This window comes from Haematobia irritans, chromosome 2 (genome assembly GCF_050003625.1).
Source record: "Haematobia irritans isolate KBUSLIRL chromosome 2, ASM5000362v1, whole genome shotgun sequence".
NCBI lineage: Eukaryota > Metazoa > Arthropoda > Insecta > Diptera > Muscidae > Haematobia > Haematobia irritans.
In genome coordinates, this window is record NC_134398.1 from 228,767,184 (window position 1) to 228,777,337 (window position 10,154).

Sequence of the window (10,154 nt, forward strand, 5' to 3'; positions counted from 1 at the left end):
CAGTACCAACCTTCAAAAATGATTCGTGTCAAAATTTGACGTCTGTAAGTCAATTAGTTTGTGAGATAGAGCGTCTTTTGTGAAGCAACTTTTGTTATTGTGAAAAAAAAATGGAAAAAAGGAATTTCGTGTTTTGATAAAATACTGTTTTCTGAAGGGGAAAAATACGGTGGAAGCAAAAGAGCTGGTTACCGACAAAAACGTCCAAAAAATCCACAAAATGATTTTGAATGGCTGTAAAATGAAGTTGATCGAGATAGCAGAGGCCTCAAAGATATCAAAGGAACGTGTTGGTCATATCATTCATAAATATTTGGATATGCGGAAGCTCTGTGCAAAATGGGTGCCATGCGAGCCCACATTTGAACAAAAACAACAACGTGTTGATGATTCTGAGCGGTGTTTGCAGCTGTTAACTCGTAATACTCCCGAGTTTTTCCGTCGATATGTGACAATGGATGAAACATGGCTCCATCACTACACTCCTGAGTCCAATAGACAGTCGGCTGAGTGGACAGCGACCGGTGAACCGTCTCCGAAGCGTGGAAAGACTCCAAAGTCCGCTGGTAAAGTAATGGCCTCTGTTTTTTGGGATGCGCATGGAATAATTTTTATCGGGAAAAACCATCCACAGTTACTATTATAGGGCGTTATTGGAGCGTTGAAGGTCGAAATCGCGGCAAAGCGGCCCCATATGAAGAAGAAAATAAAGCAAAAGGCTTTGCTGTAGAAAATCAGTAATAACTTAAAAATTAAACTTTTGTCAAATCCAGCAAAGTGCAATGAAATCAAAATTTGGAACCACAACATCAAGAGACTGGTAATCGTCTTCCAAATACTGGAGATATGAATTCGGTCACCTTGTATTTATAAACGAAATTTTGTTTCTAAATATTCAAGTAGTAAATTTGGATAGTAGACATGTTGCCAAAGTTGGTAGAATTCTACCAGAAATGGTAGATTTTTTATTGTTTGATAGATTGGTAGGATTTTTGATATTTTGATAGATTTTGCAGAGGAACTTCAAAAATTTCTATAGAAATAAACTTTTGACAAAATTTTGAGAAAAATTTTTGTATGGAAAAAAAAATGTTGAGAAAATGTTCTACATAGAAATAAAATTTTGACGAAATTTTCTATATAGAAAAACATTTTTGGCAAAATTTTCTATCGAAATATAATTTTGACTAATTTTTCCGTAGAAATAGAATTGCCTATACACCCAGAAAAAAGTAGCTTCGAAACTAAAGGAAAAAAATGTTTATCAATTTAGTTGAGCCACTTTATTTCCATTAAGTTAAATTTCTGTGTGAAATAATAAAATTTTCTAGTTTCAGTAAAAAAAATCTTAAATTGAAAGCAGTAAGGAATAGTTCATTAACTAGAATAAGGCACGGAATTTTACTAATATTGTTTTCTTCGCTGGATATAAGAATTTACTACTGATCAAGAAAATTTTATTCACTGATAACAAAACATTCGTAAAAATAAACAAAAACCGAACTAAAACCAAGTTTCCTAAAATTTAGTAAAATTTCTTATAAAACGATAACACTGACTTCTTTTATTATAGAAAATTTATCATACATACGAATAACACTTGGTATAGAAAAATATTTTAGTTAATTCGTACTAAGAAGTATTCGATCCTTTCAAAACTTTAGGAAACACACTTGTTACAATATAGGAAATTTTCCTATATTTGTTTTATCTACCTGTAATCGATACCTGTCATCGATGTAATCGATATGTTTGCGCGTGGGTTGTTTTTATACCCTGCGCCACACTGTGGAACAGGGTATTATAAGTTACTACATATGTTTGTAACGCCCAGAAGGAAACGAGATAGACACTTGGTGTCTTAGGCAATAATGCTCAGGGTGGATCCCTGAGTCGATATAACCATGTCTGTCTGTCCGTCTGTCCGTCCGTCCGTCCGTCTGTCTGTGAACACATTTTTGTGATCAAAGTCTAGGTCGCAATTCAAGTCCAATCGCCTTCAAATTTGGCACATGTTCCTGATTTGGGTCAGAATAGAACCCTATTGATTTTGGAAGAAATCGGTTCAGATTTACATATAGCTCCCATATATATTTTTCGCCCGATATGCACTAATATGGACCCAGCAGCCAGAGTTTTGGCCCAATTTGGTTGCAATTTTGCACAGGGAGTAGATTTAGCACTGTAGCTACACGCAAAAAAATAATTCTTTCCTCCCAAACGATATTTTAGACAAACAAAGTTCGTTTCTCATTTGCTTTTCGCTGTAAGGAAGTGTATTTGGAAGAATAGTATATACTTTTTGTGATAAACGTTTATTCTTTTCCAGGATGTAAAAACAATTTCATAAAGACAAACTCAAAAAAAAACATTGTTTTCCTGCTAATTGCATTTTTCCTCACATCTTTCTCACATCCACGAGTTTTCTTAGTTCTTAACACCTTTTCCTGTAATACCAACAATGTACACAGAAAAAAATATCACCAAAATATTTCCAATTAAAAAGTTAATTGAAGTTGAAATTTTTTCAATTAATAAATTAATTGGTACAATTAACTTTTTAATCAAGATAGAAACATTAAGTTAATTAAGTCAATGATTAAAAATTTTAAAATTTTTAATTAAAAAGTTAATTGATACAATAAACTTTTAATCAAATTCGGAAGACTAAGTCAGTTAAAAAAGTGCTTAACATTTTCTTAAACTTTTAATTAAAATTTTTTTTCAAACAATCAATTGTTAATCCAAATAAAAATTCTAAGCCAATTCAAAAGGTAATTGAAAATAGTTACCTTTTTTTAATTAATAAATTAATTGAGTTTTGCAATCAACATCAATTAAATTTTTAATTGAATCAATTAACACATTAATTGAAATTTGGTAATGAAATCAATTAATTTTTTAATCAAGATTTTTTTCTATGCCCAATTAAAACTGTGATTGATACTATCATTTTCGTGATTGAAGACATTTCAATTAAAAAATTAATTGGATCAATTAATTTCGTGATTGAATCAGAAAAAATTTTTTTGTGTGTAGAAGAAATTATACGATTTTATAAATTTTTAAAATTTTTTTACCTTTCGCCTGGAGGGAGAATCGAACCGCGGACCATGCACTTTGTAAGCCAACACACTAACCACTGAGCTATGTAACTGTTATGGTCATCAATAGCTAAATATCCATATAAGTTATATTTATATAGCATAGCTTGTGGCGCCCACGAACCGAATAAACAAAGTTTATTTAACAAAAACAAACATTTAGTTTGGCACCGTGGAGCAGTGGTTGCTACGTCCGACTTGCATGTCAAGGGTCGTGGGTTCGAACCCTGCTTCGACCAAAGTTTTGTTTTTGTTGTTTTTTTTTTACATATATTCCAGATATGTTCGGAAGATTCCGAGAAAATGTTCAACATTACATTGTAGTATATTAAATTTTGAACTGTAAAATGTGTCTTATTAAAGATCTAAAGTCAGAAAAGAACAGTATTTGATATAAACGAAATGGACTGTGTTGTTGTTTCAAAAATAACTTTTTTTTATTGAAAAAATAAAAATTTTGTAACAAACGAATTTTTTTGGTGATAAAAGTTTAAAATTTTCGAAGCAATTCAAAAAACTCTAACAAAAGGAAAACGTTTTCGGTACACGTTTTCCAAACGTTTTTTTTTTTTTTTTCTTTGCGTGTATGCGTGCCAAATTTGATTGAAATCGGTGCAGATTTAGATATAGCTCCCATGTATATCGTTCGCCCGATTTACACTCATATGACCACAGTGGCCAATCTTTTACACCAATTTAATTGAAATTTTTCACAAGGATTAGAATTAGCATTGTAGCTATGCGTGCCAAATTTGGTTGAAATCGGTTCAGATTTAGATATAGCTCCCATATATTTGTTTTACTGATTACGACAAAAATGGCCACTGCTTAGTCGAAAAGTTGTAAAAATGACTCTAATTTTCCTAAACTTCTAATACATATATATATCGAGCGATAAATCATAAATAAACTTTTGCGAAGTTTCCTTAAATTTGCTTCAGATTTAAATGTTTCCCATATTTTTTTTACTAACATTGTGTTCCACCCTAGTGCATTAGCCGACTTAAATTTTGAGTCTATAGATTTTGTAGAAGTCTATCAAATTCTGTCCAGATCGAGTGATATTTAAATGTATGTATTTGGGACAAACCTTTATATATAGCCCACAACACATTTGACGGATGTGATATGGTATCGAAAATGTAGATCTACAAAGTGGTACAGGGTATAATATAGTCGGCCCCGCCCGACTTTAGACTTTGCTTACTTGTTTTAGTTGGAATCGAGTTGTTATGGTAAACGGAGGTATTGTTAAAAATAATATAGTAAAATAATATAATAAATAACAAATAAAATATATAAAATATTTGTTATTTTAATTTATTGGAAAAAATTTTCTTGTTTTTTCAAAATTATTAAACATAATTAACAAACAATAAGTCTATTAATGTTCGTGATGGTGTATAAACAAAACACCAACAGAATAACAACCCCTTCATTCGTCTTCATTTTGGAATCTTCAATTATCAGGTAACATTCATACAGTGACGGTAACCTTTTGTGAAAAAATTGGTTTATGATTTTTTATATTTGTAGATATTGAAAAAAGGAGGACAAAATCTATACGCAGCAACTTATTAAAGGTGAAAGGTACAGGAAGAAAGATGCGTTTTACAGTTGATGACATTACACTCAAAAAAAAAGTGAACTCTCTATTTCACTAAAGCCAATTTAACTTTATCTTTTATTATGTTTGGAGAAAGTTTCCTTTACTCTAGTATTTTTTTGCGTACATTAGTTAAATTAACTAAAACCGTGGAAAAAATATACACAAAGGAAGTATAAAGATTAACTAAATTCGTGTCTTCCACAAAATAGTTCATTATTTCTTTAAATTTGTAAATTTTTCTACAAATGCGTTCATCATGAACTTCGTATGTCAGACATTCTTGCTATTTTGATCTCCAATATTTTCCTTCAAACTACAAAATTTTCTTTAACAAGTGAAAAAAACTTAATTATGTCCAATAAATTTTCTTGAATTTGTCGAAAAATATTTACTTATTTTTATAACATCAGCGAGCTGCCAGCGTTTGTAATACTGTTTAGTTAAAATTTTCTACAAATATTCTACAAAATTTTCTAAAATCAAACGAAAGATTTCTTCCTGGTGGGTTCACTGTTTTTTCAGTGTACATGGAAATTGGAAATAGTGGAAGCTGTTGATTCTTAATAAATATATTTAATATATTAATAAAACGTGTATTTTATTGGGGGACAATTTGCCTATGTAAATAAATAAAACTGCATTTAAAAACGAAGGTAAGCAGTTCTACTTTTGAAATAAAAGGTTTACCACAAATATGTAAGATTTGTCCAAATAAATGAAAAAAGTTCAATAAAATCATTCCATATATGAATTCAATTCAGTTAATTTTTTTCATTCTGTAGTATAGTGGTGCATAAATATAGGAAAATGTTAACTTAACTAGTGTACGGAATGTATTCTACCTAATTTCTACGAAAATCACATCGTTCAAACAAATAAAAATGTCTTTAGCGCTATACGAAGTTCAACTTTCTTCACAATGAGTTAATTTTAACTTAAAGAAGTGGTCACTTTTTTCTGGGTGTAGAAAAAAAATTATAAAACAAGATTAAACCGATTTCTTGAAAAAATCTCCACAAAAATCCCCAAATTTATGGAAATTCCCCATCAAATCACCAAGTCCCCAACTCAGAAATTTCGTCCCCATTCACGAAAAAATATCCCCGATTTGGTTAAAAATTCCTAATACTGGCAACACTGGGCGCCACTACTATCATTTAAAATAAGTTTTACAATCAGTTATTACTTCAGCGTTGCACTAAATCGAGACATTGCACATTAAAATTAGCTCTCATTCAGTTGTTTGGTAAGCAGTTGTTACTAACTCTCTCCTTTGCCATCCGTCTGCTCCAGTTTTTGCCATCTTTCCCTAGAGCAATTTCAAAATATAAATCTTTCATTTATTATTTTATTTTAGTTTTGTTTTACTGCCATTCATATTAAAAAAAAAATATTGTATTCAAAAAGTATTCAACAATCAGCGTTTGGTTTTACTTATTAAAAATTGAAAAAAGAAATTAATAGTCAACACAAAAATATGTCCCATGTGAAAAAGAGCACGAGCCACATCTAGTTTTCTATGCAAATAAACTCATTAGGGTGTTCCAAGATCAAGTTCAGCTTTCTTTCAGTGCGCATATGAACGTCATTTCACCCACTCAGGCAGAATATTTTATTTAGTGAATAAAATATCCAATAGCACAGAGAATGATACTAAAGAATGATAAACCAGTGAACGTTTAACAAGTTTGCAACTAGAACTAGACGCATGCTCGTTTTGAGTGTGATCATATTTATGCTGCTAACTAATATTTCAATTCATTGAAAATTTATAACTAATACGCAAAAAAAACAATTCTTTCCTCTCAAACGAAATTTTTGACATATAAATTAGAGGTGTGCACGTGAGTAATATTTTGCTCACGCACACTCACGACGGAAAAATCTTACTCATGCACAATATTGTTTGGTAGGACTCACGCTCACGCACACCCACGAAAAGAAAATTTGTACTCACGAACACTCACGCACGAAAATGTCGTGACTCACGAAAAAACCGTGACTCACGAAAAATATCGTGACTCACGAAAAATGTCGTGACTCACGAACAATTTTTTGAGTAGCGACTAGAGGTGTGCACGTGAGTAATATTTTACTCACGCTCACGCACACTCACGACGGAGAAATCTTATTTTTTGGTAGGACTCACGGTCACGCACGCTCACGAAAAGAAAATTTGTACTCACGCACACTCACGCACGAAAATCTTTTAAATGTTGTGACTCACGAAAAATATCGTGACTCACGAAAAATGTCGTGACTCACGAGAAACCTCGTGACTCACGAATAATTTTATGAGTAATTTACCTATAGAACCTGACTGAAAATATGAGTATGATTCAAATCGACACCGTTATAAAACTCTTAACACTTAGGATGTCACTAAAATTATAAATAAATTCAACTCGCAAATATTTTATGTTCGTAAGCTGGATTATTTTCGTGAGTGTGTTTTTCCGAAATTCGTTCTCACGCACACTCACGAAGATATTATTTTCGTGACTCACGCTCACGCACGACATTTGGTTGGTTAATCACGCTCACGCACACTCACGCAGTCACCATCAGCGTGACTCACGACTCACGCGTGAGTCACGAAAATTTTCGTGAGTCACGACAATTTCGTGTCACGTGCACACCTCTAGTAGCGACGTGTCTGAAAATATGAGAATTATTAAAATCGAGAGCTTTATTACACTCTTAACATCCCAGGTGTCACTAAAATTGTAAATGAATTTAACTCTTAAGCGTTTTATGTTGATGAGCGGGATTATTTTCGTGAGCGTAAATCTTTACTCACGCACACTCACGAAGATAATATTTTCGTGACTCACGATCACGCACGACATTTTGGTTTGTTAATCACGCTCACGCACACTCACGCCGTTGCCATGAGCGTGACTCACGACTCACGCGTGAGTCACGACAATTTCGTGTCACGTGCACACCTCTAATACAAATATCGTTTAACATTTGTTCTCGTTGTAAGGAAATTTCTTTGGAAGGAATGTATGATCTGTTCGTAACAAAGGTGGATTCTTTTATACGATTATCTGCATTATTTTGAACTTTTTGGGTAAATTCATCTTTTCTAACGTGGTTTTTTATTTCACAGCTAATTTTAATTTGGACCTAGCACACTACCCTGGGGAACACCATAAATCCGAAAAACCGAACTACAGTGCTCACACACTTTCGCCGAATATTTGGCACATACGAGAGTGGTCCACTTGTGAGAGGTTAATTTTAATGTGACAATATAGCAAACGTCCCAAGAAAATTGTTCGAACATGTTCGAAGTGTCCAAGATAAAACAATTCTTTCCTCTCAAACGAAATTTTTGACATACAAATATCGTTTAACATTTGTTCTCGTTGTGAGGAAATTTATTTGGCTGGAATGTATGATCTGTTTGTCACAAAGGTTGATTCTTTTATACGATTATTTATCTGCATTTTTTGAACTTTTTGGGTAATTTCATCTTTTCAAACGTGGTTTTTTATTTCACAGCTAATCTTAATTTTCGACCAGACCACGTAGTTCTTATTCATCCTAAGCATACAACTAACGCTCAATGCACAAGCAACGCACACAGTCAAGCAGCTCTATTTATAGATCACATTGTTCGACACACACAAGCTGATTTAAATAAAATTTATTTAAAGAAAACAAACCACTTTAATCGGCCATATTTTGCAAACGATGTACTAAATAAAACATTTGGACTATGTTCGAGTTTTCAACCAAAACACTATATACACCCATAGAAATGACTGGTTGGAATTCGAGTACGATAACAATTTGATAGTGCCAAATTATGGATGGAAATGATGCAAGGTATTGATTGCGAAACATTTTATATTTCTAAATTAATTGAGTCAAAGAAGTAACAGTGATTAATAAGCTGGTTTCAGCTTTAAAACGGAACATAGTACTTAACAGGTTGGCTGATAAGCCCCCGGTCTAACAAAGAAAAACACAGTTTTTTTTTTTTGTCAAAATTCGTTTTTATTACTCAACATAGTTCCCTTCAAGGGCGATACAACGATTATAACGACCTTCCAATTTTTTGATACCATTTTGGTAGTACTCCTTCGGTTTTGCCTCAAAATAGGCCTCAGTTTCGGCGATCACCTCTTCATTGCAGTCTAATTTTTTCCCTGCGAGCATCCTTTTGAGGTCTGAGAACAAGAAAAATTCGCTGGGGCCAGATCTGGAGAATACGGTGGGTGGGGAAGCAATTCGAAGCCCAATTCATGAATTTTTGCCATCGTTCTCAATGACTTGTGATACGGAAAACAAGTTTTCCACCCAAATATTGAAAGGTTTTTTTTAAACACAATTTGGCTTTATTTTATTTCATGAAGCTCCGTTAGTGCTACGTTAAATAACGAACTTTTATACCCTGCCATGGACATATCTGTCATTTTGCTTATATATTTCTATGCCAGTTAGGAACTTAACTGCTGAAAATTCTTCAGTTAAAGTTAACCGGAGAGAAGATATTTGCAATTTTCTTTCTGTTAACTGGCAGTTAAAGCCTAACGGAGCTACATGAAAATGGCCGTTAGTTTTTTTTTTTATTTCATGGAATTATTTTGTTTTGAGAAAGTTTCCTAAACTTTAATAATTGTTTGCGTACGTTAGTTAAATTACCCAGCAAAAAAATTTGGAAGTTCTTCCAAAGGCACAACTTTAAAAGCACTTCCAGAAGATGCACTCCCAATGGTGTTCTTTATTTTCACTACCCAGGAAGTTCTTTTAATTCAATTTTTTATAACTATAAATGGGTAATTTTAACTTTTTTTGTTTCAAATAGGTTAAAAACAGAGTAAGAATAAAATGTTACAAATCATTTAAATTTTGTCGAAAAAATGTTAAATTCAATCTGAAAAAATTTTAAAATTTTGAACATATTTGAGGTCAAACGTTTCCGACAAGCGTTAGAATCCATTAAAAATTATAAAAAATATAAAAATTATTTATTTGACAAAATATCACAGAATTTTTTAATTTACATCCAAAACATTGAATTCGGATCACACCTAAAGAAGTGATGCAAATTCAGTGCAACGGCTGTTGACATGGAGGACTTCTGTCCTATGACAAGCCCATGTTAAATTCATCGCTTCTGCGTCAATTTTGCACCACTTCCGGATCCCAAAAAAACATTTTCATTACTTTTTTGGCGACGCTTTTTTTACTGGGTAACTAAAAAGGCTCTAAAAATTATACACAAATGAACTATAAAGATTTTTATTTTTTTTTTTTAAATTATGTCTAATAAATTTTCTTGAATTTGTCGAAAAATATTTACTTTTTTGTGATATCAGCGTTTGTAAAACTTTTTAGTTAAAAATTTCTAAAAAAATAATCTAAATTTTCTAAAATTGGCAACAATTTTTCTTACTGGTGGGTTCACTGTTTCTTCAGTGTAACAT